General features: G+C 52.9%; 1 protein-coding gene and 1 long non-coding RNA gene across 4 annotated transcripts in view; one reads left to right on the top strand and one right to left on the bottom strand.

Annotated features, from left to right (window-relative positions):
- The window catches only part of MSRA (methionine sulfoxide reductase A), a 334,984-nt gene that overhangs the window by 293,061 nt on the left and 27,516 nt on the right, over positions 1-14,407 (top strand). The window lies entirely within an intron of this gene.
- Positions 13,094-13,827, bottom strand: LOC306661172. Its single transcript, XR_013763823.1, has 2 exons — positions 13,678-13,827; positions 13,094-13,529 (listed from the first exon to the last, which is right to left on the bottom strand). It is a non-coding gene; the product is annotated as an uncharacterized lncRNA (long non-coding RNA).

Genomic DNA, 14,407 nt, shown 5'->3' with positions numbered 1-14,407 from the left:
ATCATTATCAACGGTTCACTACAAGAGCAGGGACCATATCCCTTCACTGTCAGGCCAGAGGACAAAGGCCTGGTCTGTGGCCTCCAGGAATATCTCCTGGTTCAACCCCCTTCTCTTCTTTCCTGCTGAACTCATTATGTCCCAGGAGATTTGGGGCTGCCCTGGGGAGCAGAAAGCGGGAGGCCTGCTGTGTGGAGAAGGCTTGCTGGTCACCCTGGGCTTGGCATGAGAACTTGTCCTCTTGCCGGATGAGTCAGTCAGCCGCACGACATTTGGTGGGGCCAATGTGTGTCAGTGTTGCTGTGGAGAAGGTGCTGGCATTTGGTTCTGGGACATGTGACACACATCCTTGTGGGCTGGCCATGAGAGGATGGATCTGAAGGACCTTCCAAGTCTGCTGTCCAAGCTCCCTATCCATCTTGTGCTGGTGGCACTTACCCAGGGACATTTTCAAAGTAGCTCACCCACTGCTCCCTCTTGCAGCCCAATGAAGACCCAGAGCTCTCTGGAGCAGGAGAGGTGGTTGCTCAAAACTTAACACATCAGTTATTTTTAGGGTGTATTATTTTGGGACAACATCAGGAAGGAAAGAAATACCAAAAGGCATTTGAAAGTCAAATAAGAAGTAATCTGCCACCTCAGCCCCTAGAGATGGCACAACTTTAACATTTGGGAAGCTCACATATCCCAGGAGAAGCCCACTTCTGTGGATTCTGGACGTGGGGAGAGTATCCTCAGTCCCCAGACCTCTGCTGTTCAGTCCTGTTCCCCAGCTCCCCTGACCCCACCTGTGGCAATGCAAGATCAACACAGCTGTCCCAGGTTCCCTACTGACAGAGCTGTTCATCTCTTGGTCTTCGCCGTTTTGCCTGGTCAACAGTAAAGAGCAGCAGGTAAATATCCTTACCCTGTGGGAAGGAGGAAGAGCTTGGTCATCTGCCGTGGTGGCGAGTGGATTCCTTAGTGTGGCAGGCCAGGCTGTACAGAATTCACCAGCTTCCCTTCCCTCCGCCCACCACTCCACCGTGCGCTTCTTCACTTCGACACCTCTGTGCCTCCCTCCTCTGTGCTACAGGCGTCCCGGTTCCCACCAGCCACATACCCACCTCTGCCTTCTCCCTCCCCCAGGAGGGAGCCGCATGCCTGGACTCTAGGTCCCGCAGGACACGGGATTGCTGGGTACTCCCTAGGGCCTCCTGGAGGTCTGTTCACATCCGGGGCCCTGGCTCTGTGCTTCTGTGGTTCTGTAGGGTTTCTCCAGGTCTTCCAGATTCCCCCTCTCCCTCCTCGTCCCCTGAGGCTGAACAGTGCAGGCCTGGTTTGTGATTGCCATGTCATCTCAAGAATCTGAATGCGACTGCCACCATGCTTGGTGATTGTTGGAGTCTGTGGCAACGGGCAGCATCGGCAGGCCCAGGGCCCTCCACAACACAGCCGGTCCTTCTAGCCAGGCCGCAGCCCCACCTTCCACCTCAAGCACCACGGGGCTTTCCCACCGGGCACCATCGGCCCTGCTGGGCAGCTGCTGCCACATGAGCCAGAGGGGTCCAATTAGGAATTAAGAAACAGACCATTACAATCACAGGCCTCATTGAGTCGAAAGTGTTCCAAGTAATTTCCAAGTGAACTCCAAGGAGATTATTTTCACTGTGCTTGCAAATAAGATAGCCGGGTTCCTTATGTCTGGGACACAACTTTACGGCTGTGATATGCCCGTGCATATACCACTTCATTTTATTTCTCTGCAATAATGTTACAAGCAAATAGGGCAGGTGCTATTTCCCCTATTTCTAGATAAATAAACAGAATCTCAGAATCTAACTTACAAAACCACTGTGCTCTTAGCAACAGAAGCAATCCAATCCAAATGGGCCCACTCCCACCTCTCTGGATGTGAACAAAGGGAGTAAACCTACAATTATACAAAACTAAGATATGAAGAACCGAAAGGAAGGCTACCGGAGGGCGTGAAGCAGGCCGGGTGCTGCAGAGTTTGCAGAGTGTTGGAAGGGTCAGGGGAAATAGTTAAAATAACAGCTGCCATTTCCAAACATTTAAGTGTTGCTGTAGACAACTCATGCCAGTTCAGAAACTCCAACGGAGCCAGAAACAAGACCCCCGGCCTGGTTCCAGTGGTGTGCCGAGCACCATGCTAAGTGATCACTTACGAATGCTGGCTTACTTAGTCCTCTACAAGTGCTGGCTTACTTAGTCCTCTATCGAGTCCATAGAGTAAGTACTGGTGTCATTGTCGTTTTCCAAATAATCAGCCAGGGACTGAAAGAGTAAACCAGTTGCCTAAGGGGCCCAGGGGGCCAGGAGACGTGGCCAGGAAGAGAGGTCTGCAGAGCCCAGCCAGGGAACAAGGCTGGTGGGTGGGCCCAGAGACCTCTGGGGGGTTCAAGCAGGTGCAGGAGGCGAGAAGTGGGGTGTTCACAGGATCTTCCACGTGAAATGCCGGCTGTGCGGTCAGCTCAGTGGCCAGGGCTTTGGACTCTGTGAAGACCAGGCCAGCCCCGAGGGCAGACGTGGGAGCACAGCCGCCTCCACACTCCGAGCGCACTGCACGCCCTGCTCCTGGCTGCTGTGCCGACGTGGGCAAAGCCGGAGACGTTCTCCTGCTTCCAGGCTGATGGATCGAGAAGTCAAGCTGCCTTCTGTTCAGTGCCGAGCTGATGGGCTTTTGTTCTCCAGGCCAAATTCCTGGGATTGTTTTGGTCCCAGAACACTTGGCCTGTGGAGCTTAGAAGAAAGTACAGAAGTGAACGCAGAAATGACTTGGGGATTATGCACAGAGATGCTCTAGGGGAAACAGCCATTCTCCTAAACGCAAGGCCTTGGGGTGTCAGAGGTGCTGGCGGCCTCCGTGATGCAGGGTCCCCTGCGTGGGCCTCCATATGGGGCTCGGCATGTGACAGGAAAAGCCACCGACTCAGCACATCCCTCATCCCTGGGCACAGCCCAGTGCTTGTGGAAGTCTGGCAGGACCTGTGTGAGGAAGGTATGGTGAGTCCTATTTCACAGCTCAGCAAAGTAAATCTTAGAGACATTACACACTCACCCCAGGTCTTCCAGCTAGTAAATGAGAAGCACAGTGACAGGGTGGGTCTTTCTGTCCCTCCAGTTGCATGCTAGCTGTGGGAGGTCGCAGCCAAGGTCTCGGCTTGGAGTTGCTCAGAATCAGCCACTTCTGCATCTTCTCTTAGTCTTGCCTTGGAGATTTCCTGAGCATTTAACAGACAGGAGGCTTCTAGAATTGACCTGTGGACGCAAACCTGCCCCTCCCCTTTCTACCTTTTCCTTGCATCTTCTCCCCATCTCCTATAAATTGAGAAGACAGCAGGGCCTGCGTCTGCTCTGCTTCGCAGCAGCCTGACTCACGGTTCCAGCTCTTCCGCTCAGGAGCCGTTGGCACCAGACACAGGGGCACCACTGCTAGGGCACTTTGGCCCCTGAGTAGACAAAAACCCTTTTGCAGGCTGTTGCACGATTTTATCTGCAGAATTGAATTCACATGCTTATGTTTTGATCTTAACACCCCATGGAATACGTCCTGTGGAGCTCGTGGTTCCAGAGAGAAAGAGAGAGGACCAAGGGCAGTCTGCACACTGTCCACAGCCAAGCACCAACAGGGAGGCAAGGATTAGGGGGAGGTGCTTGCTGGCCAGCCACCAGGATCCTGCGCTTAGATTTTCAGAATGGCAATCCACTGGTAAATAAGGCACAAGCTCACCTCTGCCCTTTCACCCACAGGAGGCCACCTCACAAGTGGGAACAGGGAAAATGCCCCAGTGTGCCGACATTGTGTTTGAGGGCCCAAGGCCAGGTAGCCAGGACTTGACCCAAATCCTTAGCCACGGCCAGGCCACTCTGTTCTCTGTAATTTGACTGCCCCAACTTGGCCTCCCAAGGCCAAGGGAATCTTCCCACCTTCCCTGGAACAGAATTGCGTGTTGGGTCAGCCACGTCAGCACCACAAGGGAGGTGGCTGCGTGGATTTCCAGGGGTCTGTGGCCAGGGTGGTTCCCAGCTGCTGTGAGCCCCTCCCTGTCAGGCTAAGGACTCTCTGCTGAAGGGCCTTCGGAGGATGTGTCTTCTTGGAACTTGATTTCTTCCAGGATTCTCTGACTGAATTCCTCTTTCTGGGCTGCAGACTTGCATTTCTAATTGTCCAAGCAGCTCAGGGAATAAATATATTTCTTAAAGTGAATCCTTTAGCAAATATTAGCATCATGTGTGCATGTTGAGATCATGCATCTGATTTTTCCAGCATGTTCTATGAGGATCCTCCTGTCCCTTGCTTCTGCATTCCAACCAGGAACAGCAAAACCCACCTGGATCACTTAAGTACAAGGATTCTTCAGTAGTGCATCTATATTTGCAATCAAGTGCAGGTTAAGAAAATACTTAGAGGCAGGATAGTCCAATGTTAAGGTCGTGGGCTCTGGCGTCATTTATTTGGGCATGAATCTCAGCTCTTACGATGTGCTCTTGGACATGGCATGTTGCTTCCCTACCTTGCCTCTGTTTCCAAACTATAAAATGAGGAGAGTGATAGGACCTGCTCCCCCTGTTTTGGCAAATATAAACAGTGAGAAATGCCTGACACAGAGTAAATGCTCAATACTTAGCATTTATTAGGTACTTCGAACCTCAAAGAAATCCTACTTTTCAAAATTTATTGAAATCATTTAAACTGGTTTCAGTTGTCTAATGTAACTTTTATAACTACAAACATTCAGTGGTCACCTACAATAAACTGGCATATCCCACATGATGATATGTAAAGAAAACTAAGCTGAAGTCCTGTTCCTTAAAGAGATCTTAGTCTAGGAGAAGAGGCTATTTCTGGACAGAGCCAATAGAAAGGTTCTTTTTTTGCTGTATCGTTACACTTAAGTCAGGAAAAAAATTCTTGCCTGAAACCTTTTTAAAAGCATGTAAGGATGGAAGGAGATCAAGAGGATTGTGCCTTAACCCAGACTCTTCTATTGTGTGAGCCCAGGTAAGCCCTTCAAGTTTTCTGGGTCCAATTCAGTTTCCTTGTTTGTAAAGTGGGGCCTGAAGTCATACCCTAACCTCTGGTGGTGGCTCATGATGTGGCAGCATAGGATCTGGTGCTCCATCTCACTGAACCAAGAGTCACATCGCTTTTCTGGAATGATTCTCCTGCTGTACAGGTGGGCCCAGCCAGAGGGTAAGAACCAGGCCAGTTCGCCTGCATGGTTTTACATTAATTACATTTGACATTCTTGGCTGGCAACCTCCCCAACCGGAAGGGGGCCTGAATCCCCTGGAAGGAGATTTCTGCCAGCATCTGCGTGCAGGTTCTGGGTGAAACACAGCTTGCCCTGCTGGGAACCAGATCCTTTGATGTGACTTGTAGTGCTCTCCTTTCCCTAGCAGACCATGGTCTCCAGCAGCAGTGACAGGTTCCGTTAGAAGGTGTCACTTCTTTTGTAGCAGTGTCCTCTGGGTGGGTGAGGTAAGACGTGTGGATATTTTCACTGGAAATGTGCTCCCAATTTTGGTTTTGGCTCTAACGACGCAGTACTGAAGTGGAGCCTGGGGACCTGGGGGCCTGTGACCCGAAGCTGGGGGAGCAAGCAAGAGTCTTTCAGGACAGGGAGTGCCTGGTTTCAGGCTGTCAGATCAGTTTGGAGCCTCTGCTGGGTCTCCCAGGGCTGCTTTCTTCTGGAAAGTTCACGGGCAAGCTCCTGCTGGCAAATGACCCGTCAGAGGGAGAGCAGGAGAAGCAGAATGCTGGGCGTGGAGGTGGATGCCTCTCCCAGGTCAGCTGGGAACCGCTCTGCACGGTCCCTAGCCTGCCAGGAGGAAGTTCACCACAGCACTGGCACTAGTGGTCCAGGAGGGCCTCAGTTTGAGCTCTGGCTGTGGCAGCTGGTGTGGCTCCTGCACAAGGGACTCTGGCCCCAGCACAGAAGCTTCTTATCAGTGACACCTGCTCAGGGCATAAGGCCCCAGGTGGCAAGGCCAGCAGATGTCTTCATCAGTGACTGAAGGCTGACAGCACTGACGGCGGGGGAGCTGAGGACGGGCTGAGCATCCAAGGTTCCAGTCCAGCCCTGCTTCAGCAGAGGGTGGCTGCTTCCCTCTGGGCCAGCAGGTGGGATCAACCCTCGGTCTCTGTGGTGCCAACTGCCTATGTTCCTATGGAGTCTAAGGAACTGTGGGAAAGAGCAGTCACCCGGTGAGAGAGCCCCTGAGAGGGCAGCTGCCCCCACGGAATGTCTCCTGGGGTACCCTGCACTCAGATACCATGGCAGCCCTGGACCCAGAAGGGCTGGCTGAGACCTGCCTGCAATGACCTGGCAGTCTCTGTGAGTCACTGAAGACTTTCCTCCAGGGCAGCATCCCCAATGACCTTGCTGAGCTGGTGGCCTTAATGGAGGATGGAGCAGACTGGCCCCCCGTGGCCACAGAATACAGGCTGGCTGCATCTCCTGGACCCACATTGCCCCTGCAGCCCCCAGTCTCTCCCTCACAGAGACCACTCGCTGGCCCTGTGGTTCTCAGGGTGCAGTCCTAATAACACCCACGGGGACCTTGTCAAAAATACAGGTTTGTGGGTCCCAGAAACTCTAGGGTGAGGTTCAACAATCTGTGTTAAAACCCTGTGAGTGGTCTGTGGCGTGCTAGATTTGAGGACCCCTACACCAGACTAAGTGCCCCCCCCCCCCACTGTCTCTGTCTCCTGTGTTTAAAACTGCAGGTTAGTATTTAGCTAAAACAACAGCAATAAGGATACCTCGAAAGTTACTTGGGACTCCTCCGGCAGGCTCTCTCTTTGTCTCTGCCTTTAGTTTCTTACTTGAGCAGAGTCCCTGAACACAGAATCCCTCCTGATTGTCCTTCTCTCGCTGGACAGTGTTAGGGTTTTTTATGGCCTCATGACTTTCCTGTCTTCATTTCGTAATCTGAGGAACATTTCCCTGAGGTGACCTGCTTTACATCCTTGACTACCCTGTCCCTCCACATCTACATTTGGCCACCTGCCCTGCTTCTCATGATCATGAAGTCACCTGCCTGTCAGAGCGAGGTCAGCTTCTGGGGCATTCACTGTGACCTCAGGCCAGACTTATGTCCAGCCTCCCTACAAGCCCGGACACCAGGTAACAGGAAGATGATTTAACGAAGTGAAAAGAAAAGCCACACAGTCCAGAGCAGATCCTGAAGCTGCAGCGATGTATGGACTGAGCCCTCCGATCCATGTCCTCCCGGTCGCCTTAACCAGGGTCAATTCTTATCTCCCACGCAGGTGGTGTCAACAGAGGGGGAGCCTGGGCTGGAGCCTGTGGCCTCCCCCGTGCCAGGCCTGCCGTCTGGTCATTTCCTGAGCATCCTGGTCTCCCAGCAGGAAGGCCCCTCCTTCCTCTCATGCCCCTCTGCCTTCTCCTTCCCTCCCCTGCACCACCCCCAGCCTCCCAGACTGGCAGCTTGATTGGCGCGCCCCCTAGCGGTAGCCCCTTTGTTTTGACGGGTAACACTGTATCTCCTAAAATGACTTTGTTAGGATAAGTCCCTGGATGTGCGATTACTAGGTCTAGGGCAGTGCCTTAAGGCATCCTTTATTCCACATTCCTTCTGTCAGCAGCAGTCTGCACGTGTGCCCTATCCGTGGCTCCACGTTGTTTTGGCGACAAAACCCAAACTTCATGACATGGCACACTAGGTTCTTCATTTTCTGCTCATGGATGACAAACTCAGCTCCGATACTCGGAAGGGGTAGGATAGTAACAGAAATATTGACTGGGCCAGAAAACAGGGAGGCTGGGCCTGTAATGAACACCTAACCTGAAATGACGAGGGAAAGTTCTGGGAGTGGAGATGGTGGAGATGCTGCTTTTTGCTTTCTCTTCAGCTTGGCCTTACCTAGCATCCACCCCTGTGCATTACAGCCGTGGATGGGCCACGTGCTCTGTTCACGTGCTCTTTGCTCTGCATGGAGTGCCTCCTTCCTGTCACCTATCTGGATGCTTCCTACTCATGGTTCAAGACTCAGCTGAAAGGGTCACTTCTTCATGACAACCTCTGCTGGGCCACTGGAGAGGACACCCCTGTACCTGGCATGGTGGGGTGGGCCATGAGGTGCTGAGCCTGCTTCCCTTTCAAGAGCATGACATCACAGTTAAGTTTGAAATTTCTTTCTTCATGGGACCCGTGATGATGTGGCCTCCTTTCCTGGGTCATTACCCAAGTCAACCCATATGGGACCCCAGACTCCTCTTAGGAACAGTCCAGCATAGGAAAGTGCAGTTAGTCATTTCTTTCCTTTTCTAGACTAAGAACTAGTTTTGGGGTGTGTTTGTTTGTGTTCTTTTTGTTTGTTATTTTTTGGTCACTGTGACATTTTCATCTTTATGTCCCCAGAAACTGGTAGGATTCTTGGCACACAATGACACAGTTTTTGGATGGATGGGAAAATGGATGGATGGATGGTTGGATGGATGAATGGATGAATGGAAGGATGGATGGATGGATGGATGGATGAATGGAAGGATGGATGGATGGATGGAAGGATGGATGGATGGATGAATGGAAGGATGGATGGATGGAAGGATGGATGGATGGATGGATGGATGGATGGATGGATGGATGGATGGATGGAAGGATGGATGGATGGATGGATGGATGGATGGATGGATGAATGGAAGGATGGATGGATGGAAGGATGGATGGATGGATGGATGGATGGATGGATGGTAGGAAGGAAGGATGGATGGATAGATGAAGGGCCTCTATCTATTCCTATGCCCCTGTGGCCCCTGAAGGAATGCTTGTTCAGTGTCTTCCCCAGACCTTTCCTCTCTATTTGTGGTCCTCTCCCTAACTCATTCTTCCCTCCTTTGTTCTTCCTTTCAGCTTTGACTCTAGTTTTACCCTGACCCATTTGTTTTTCTCTCTCTGTGAGCCTGGTGTGCCCTACTGGTCCCTCCCTGTGAGCTTCCCACCCTTCATGATGGAATCAGTCCCTCTGCTGTCCCAGAGCCCAGGTCAGGGCTCTCACCCTGCAGCAGGGGTTCTAGGTTCTAGGTTCTGGGGTTCCTGCTGCAATGCTAGATTGAACACATGAGCACGTCCCCTCCTCTCCACTTGACCTTCCAGTGGTCGATTCTGCCCTACTCACAGTGTCCAAAGAGAGGCCAGGCAGACCCTCAGGAAGCCCAGGAGACCCTTGCTTTCCATAGAGCTCTGGGAGTGGAGGCAGGAGCCTGCAGTCATGGCCCTAGAGTCATGGCAGATCTCCCTGGGACTCTGCCCCCACCCCTCCTCAGATGCCTGCCACTCTTGGAATCCTAGGAAATTAGAGGCATGTCAGGAGCAGACTTCCCAGGTCACTGTTGGAAGAAGTCAGATGTGATTGAAGAACAGTAGTGCTAAACCATTTCATCCTGGACAGCGTGGAGTCCTCCTGCCTCCAGCAGGCAGGGAAACTGAGGCCCAGTGAGGTTAGGAGGCTTCCCAGAAGTTGAACTGCCCCCACGGCCATTGCCTGGGGTGAGTGCTATCTGTCAGTTGTCTGTGGATGAGCTGTAGGTTTTATTTAGCTTCAGCAGATGGGGACGCCTGCTTCCCTCTTTGGCTGCTACTCATAGAAGCCCTGGAACTTGAGCTGGCCCTGCTCCCCACCCCAGTAGCATTATGTTCCCCTGGTATTTAGGGGTCAGTCCCCAGCTCTGGCCTCCTTTGTCTCTCTCCCTGCACCCATGGGTTGAAGGAGACCCAGCGTCCGAAGCTCCTTGCTCTGGTTTAGCTCGAGCCTCCTATGGCAGCTGGCATGTGGCTCCTCTGGACCTGCAGGAGGCACACCTTGAGTGTCCTATTTGCAGAATGACCAGAGGCTGTCATTCCACACCTGCCTCTCATTTGGAGCCCTGAGCAGAGTCGTAAAGGTAGCGCCAGGTCAGAGCTCTGCCAAAGCATCTCATGAAAATCTGAGCAACGGGCCTTTGGGGTCCACTAGCCACAGCTTCAGGCAGCCGGCACATCAGCTCTGCTTTAGATTTGCAGGTGGCAAAGGGCTGGAATGGGCTAAAGAGATTGTCAAGGGCAAGAATGGTTTCTGGATTCTTCTCGCCGGTATTGGACACACAGGGCTGTGCTGGGAAGCGTCACTCTGCCCAATATGCTGTTGGTACAGACTTGGAAGCCCAGACCCCCTCATGTCCTTCTCCCCTCCTCCCAAGCCACTTCTTTTTAGGCTTCAACTCCCAAATGTGTTTTCTCTTTAGAAGACTTGTCTCCTGCAATGATGGATGGGAGGAAAGATCCCTGGATCTTCGCCTTTGGAAGGGCAGGAAGGATGGGCTTTGCTGGGGCTCTGGAAGCATCCACGAGAGTACCTCCTTCACCCGTGGGCTTTAGGGGCAGCACCTGAGGCCTGGTGGTGGCGCTGGTTCATAGAGCCTGATGATGGAGGATGTGAAGGGTACTGGCTAGCTCTGCTGCCACCTGGAAGGCCAGAGGATGGAGCAGAAGGGGCCCCGGGTGCCAAGTGGGAACCTGGGACAGGACGTGGTCCCAGTAGCACAGGGACATCCTGCACAGGTTTGATTTCAAAGTGCCCGTGTGTTTGGGGTGGAGACTTGAGTGTGGGTGGGAGGGAGGGAGGGCTTGTGGCCTGTCCTCACTCAAGCTGCTTCTGGGCTCTGCTGACGGCATTTCAGTTTGGCTCCTGTGGCTTAGAGAGTCCCTGGACCACTTCGGTGAAAGCACAGCTCCTGAATTTAGCTACCTGTCAGTTACTTTTTTCCAGGTGGCTTTGGGTTGACAGTGGGTTTGACACTTGTGCAAATGTTTTGGAATGCACATCCGACACCTTGAAATAAAAAGGAATCGAAAGTACATTGACTCCAAGAAGCGTGAGAGGCGTCCCTCTCCTGGCCACTCCATGTCGGATCCATCTCTCCACCATCTACGCCAACTAAGCCCAGTGACGAGGTGTAAACTGTGGAGTGCTTCTGAGCACAGCTGCCTCTGTGAATTCTCCCTGCTCACTGCCACCCTTGCTTCAGTGACTCCTTCGTCTGAATGCAGCTAAGGAGAGAGCATTTCTGTTTGTCAAAGCACCGTGGGATGTTGGAGTAGAAAGAACTTTAGGGACCGTCTTCCGTATGCTCACTCCCTCCTTCCCCAGGGGCTTGGAAGGTGGGGGATGCAGCCATGTCCACCTTACTAAGCTGACACTCACCCTGAGCACCCTTACTTCACAGAGCCAAGGCTAAAATGCTGTGGCCTTCACCTGCCAGCTTGTAGCCCAGAGCTTGTACCTTTAATGACAAGTGCCTGACATATAGGACCATGCCATCCTGAGCAACTACTTGGCAACTCCTCTGTGTCCTTAGGGAAGAAGGAGGTAGTGGCCACCACCTTGAAATAGCAGCATGTCTCTTACCTGTGCCTCTTGCTCTGCCACCTTACAACCAGTTCAGAGCATCACCAGGCACCCTGCCATGCCGGGAATGCAGGGCTTGAAACTTTGAAGCTGCCCTTGGAACAAACAGTGGAAGAGCAATATGTGAAGGCCCCAGGACCTCCCCAGCTGCTGGCAAAAGGGCAGGACAGAAGGACAGCAGGACGGCGGTCTTGGAGGGGGAAGGGGGCGGGCTCTCTGGAGCACAGTTCTCAACTCTGGCCACTTGTGGGGCCACCCGTGGAGGTTTGTAACCACCCCCAGCCACATTGTGACATCCAACCATCCTGTGTTTCCAGGATGCTGCCCAGGCTGAGAACCACCTCTGCACTGGGTAGGAGGACTCATGTTTGAGTCCTGTTTGGAGACCTGCTAAAGAAAAGTTAAATTATTCATGACGTGTGGGAGCTAAGGGAATCTTGGTTCCAGGGGCTTCCACAGTGAGTCTCGAGTAGGGAAGAGAGCCGCTCGGCTCCCAGCATGAGGCCAAGTGGGAGTTCACAGCCCAGGAGCAGTGAGTAGATGTCACCAAGAGGAAGCATCAGGGGCAGAGGGAAGACGTGGGCCAAACCGGCCTGCAGGACTCTTGCTGAAGGCTGGGGGAGGGGATCCCATCAGACATGCAGGGTGGTCAGAGGGGAGGGGTTCTGGCTGAACAGACTTAGCAGGATTACTGCTAAAATCAGACTCTGCAAAGACTAACACGGGAAGCCAAATCCAGGGCCTGTTGAGGAGAGTCTGGAGGAGGCTGAGGAGTTTGGTCAAGGAGAGTACCTCTGTGTGAATGGCAGGAGTCCGGGTGTTCCAGGACTCTGAGGGAGGGTGTGCCTGGGGTATGGGGTGGTGGGAAAGAGGGGAAGGGGTGGAGAGGCAGCAGGATGGTTTGACCTCTGTGGCTGGGGCAGGAGTCGGAAGATCAGGCCTGCAATTTTAAAAGATGGCTCTGTTGTGGGGAGATTCAGAGGGCCTGGCTTCCAGGCTTCGGTGTAGGATGGTAACAGTAGACTTCTCACTGGGCAATCCAGGTAGAAGTTTCCAGGAGGCAGTGAAATCAGGGTCCAAAGCTTGGGGTGGGGATGGAGCAGCTGCCAGTGTGAGTCATTGGCACAGAAATGGCTCCTGTACCATGGGTGAATCATGAAGGTCGCGCTTTCCAGGAAGGTGCCTGTCAAGGCATGGCAAGAGCAGATGTGTATCATTGTGGAGAGAGAACAGAGGACCCTGGGGAGGTGACTAAGAGTCAGCAGTGGCAGAGGGGGACCCTGTGTGTTGCGACCCCTGCTGTGGTTTGGGTGGGGAATCGGCACCCTGAGGGCAGGGGTCCTTGCGGGCTCACGTGAGGTGACTGTGTTTCCTGGTGCATAATGGACAGCCCTGCAACCCAGCTGGTGGAAGGGTCCATGGAGAGCAGGTGACCAGCTGATCAGCTAACTGATCTGGTTCCACTCATCTGTGGGGAGCTGGGGCCCTCTGGGTCATGGACCCAGCAGCTGCCCCCACCCCACCCACCACCAGAAGTGTATGTGACAAAATGGAAAGCAAAGTGAGGACATGTCATCAAACCCCATCACTATGCGGCTGACCTCTGGCATGCGATGGACCAGGGACTCCTTAGCAATCCCTCAAGGCATAGCAATAATTACAATAGAACACTACCTCGCAGTTTTAGTGAATCGTGGTTGTCAGGCTGATTCTGTACGTGATTCCTCATTTGATGTTTCCAAGGGGCATAAAATACATATTGAAGGTGAAAAACTTGAAGATAAAGAATTACATCTTAAAAACAACACGAGGTATTGGGCTCTGAGTTTTCCAGGTAAGCTCTGCCCGTTCCCAAATGTCCTGGTGCTGCAGACAAGCAAAGACAGAGGGAAGCGTCCTTGAACTCGCCATATTCTGACCCCGTAGGGAGAACACTTACATCAAATATGACTCATTTTGCGTGGCCTCTCGCTTCTCCTTAAACCTTAGATCCCGTGCAGCGCTCCCCAGCGTAGCAGGTCAGGGGAGAGGCTTGCTCATCACCGTCGTGTGGTGGGGTGGCCCAGGCCACCGCCACTTCAAACATTTGGCAACTTAGGTCCAAGTTCTTCATCTGAAAATAAGCAAAAGCTCCTCAGATGGTAGTGTGCACGAAGCGCTGCGTGACAGTCACAGGTGTCTGTGGCACCAAGATCACGGACATAATTAAAAAACGCTATTTAAATACTTACTACACTTAGTAATAACTGTGGGCCTCTTACCACTCATGTATCAAAGTAATGAGCCCAAGAGGGTATGCCAGGGTTCTATCAAGACAACAGTGACACATTCCCATGTCACACGTGGCCGTCTGCGCCAAGGCTGAGTCAGGTTTTCCAATCGGTTCTGTTTCTGCACCACCGCATCTGGTATCTCTGAGACCACCACCCCACCTGCCACCACTGGTCCAGGAAGGGAACTTCTTACCTTCATTCTTCCACAGCCTCAATTGCCCTGTGTGGAAGGAATTGGAGTTGGGAGCGAGCATATGGCCATGTCTTTAAAATGCTGCCTCAGGGAGGGCCTGAGTACTGTCCTTGCGGTAAACAGTTCCTGACCAGGGGAGAATCTGAACACCTCCTCCGGGGGCGTTGCCCTAGGTTTCCAGAAATCAGTGCATTAGGCTTGTTCCTCAGACCTCAGACCTGGAAGAGCTCACTGCCTGGCCATGGAGTGCTCGGAGAGCCCAGGAAGAGGCTGTCTTTCACAGTGGAAGCCACCTCTGGGAGGGGAGAGCCACCCTCAGGACTGAGCTTTCTGTGCGATGGCACGCATTGACCTCACACCCCAGAGCGGGAGGGTGTGCTGGTGCACCGAGCAGACAGACACCTGTCTCCTGCCTTAGATTTTGGCACCCCAAATGCCAGGGCTTCCTCCACGTCACTTCTACCTTCTGAGCCAGTCTGCTGTCTAGTGGAGAAGGAATCGCAGCGGCCAAGTCCCCCATCACAT

The sequence above is a fragment of the Sciurus vulgaris genome (assembly GCF_902686455.1).
Source record: "Sciurus vulgaris genome assembly, chromosome: 5".
Taxonomy (NCBI): Eukaryota; Metazoa; Chordata; class Mammalia; order Rodentia; family Sciuridae; genus Sciurus; species Sciurus vulgaris.
This window is presented reverse-complemented; position numbering and strand designations above follow the sequence as displayed.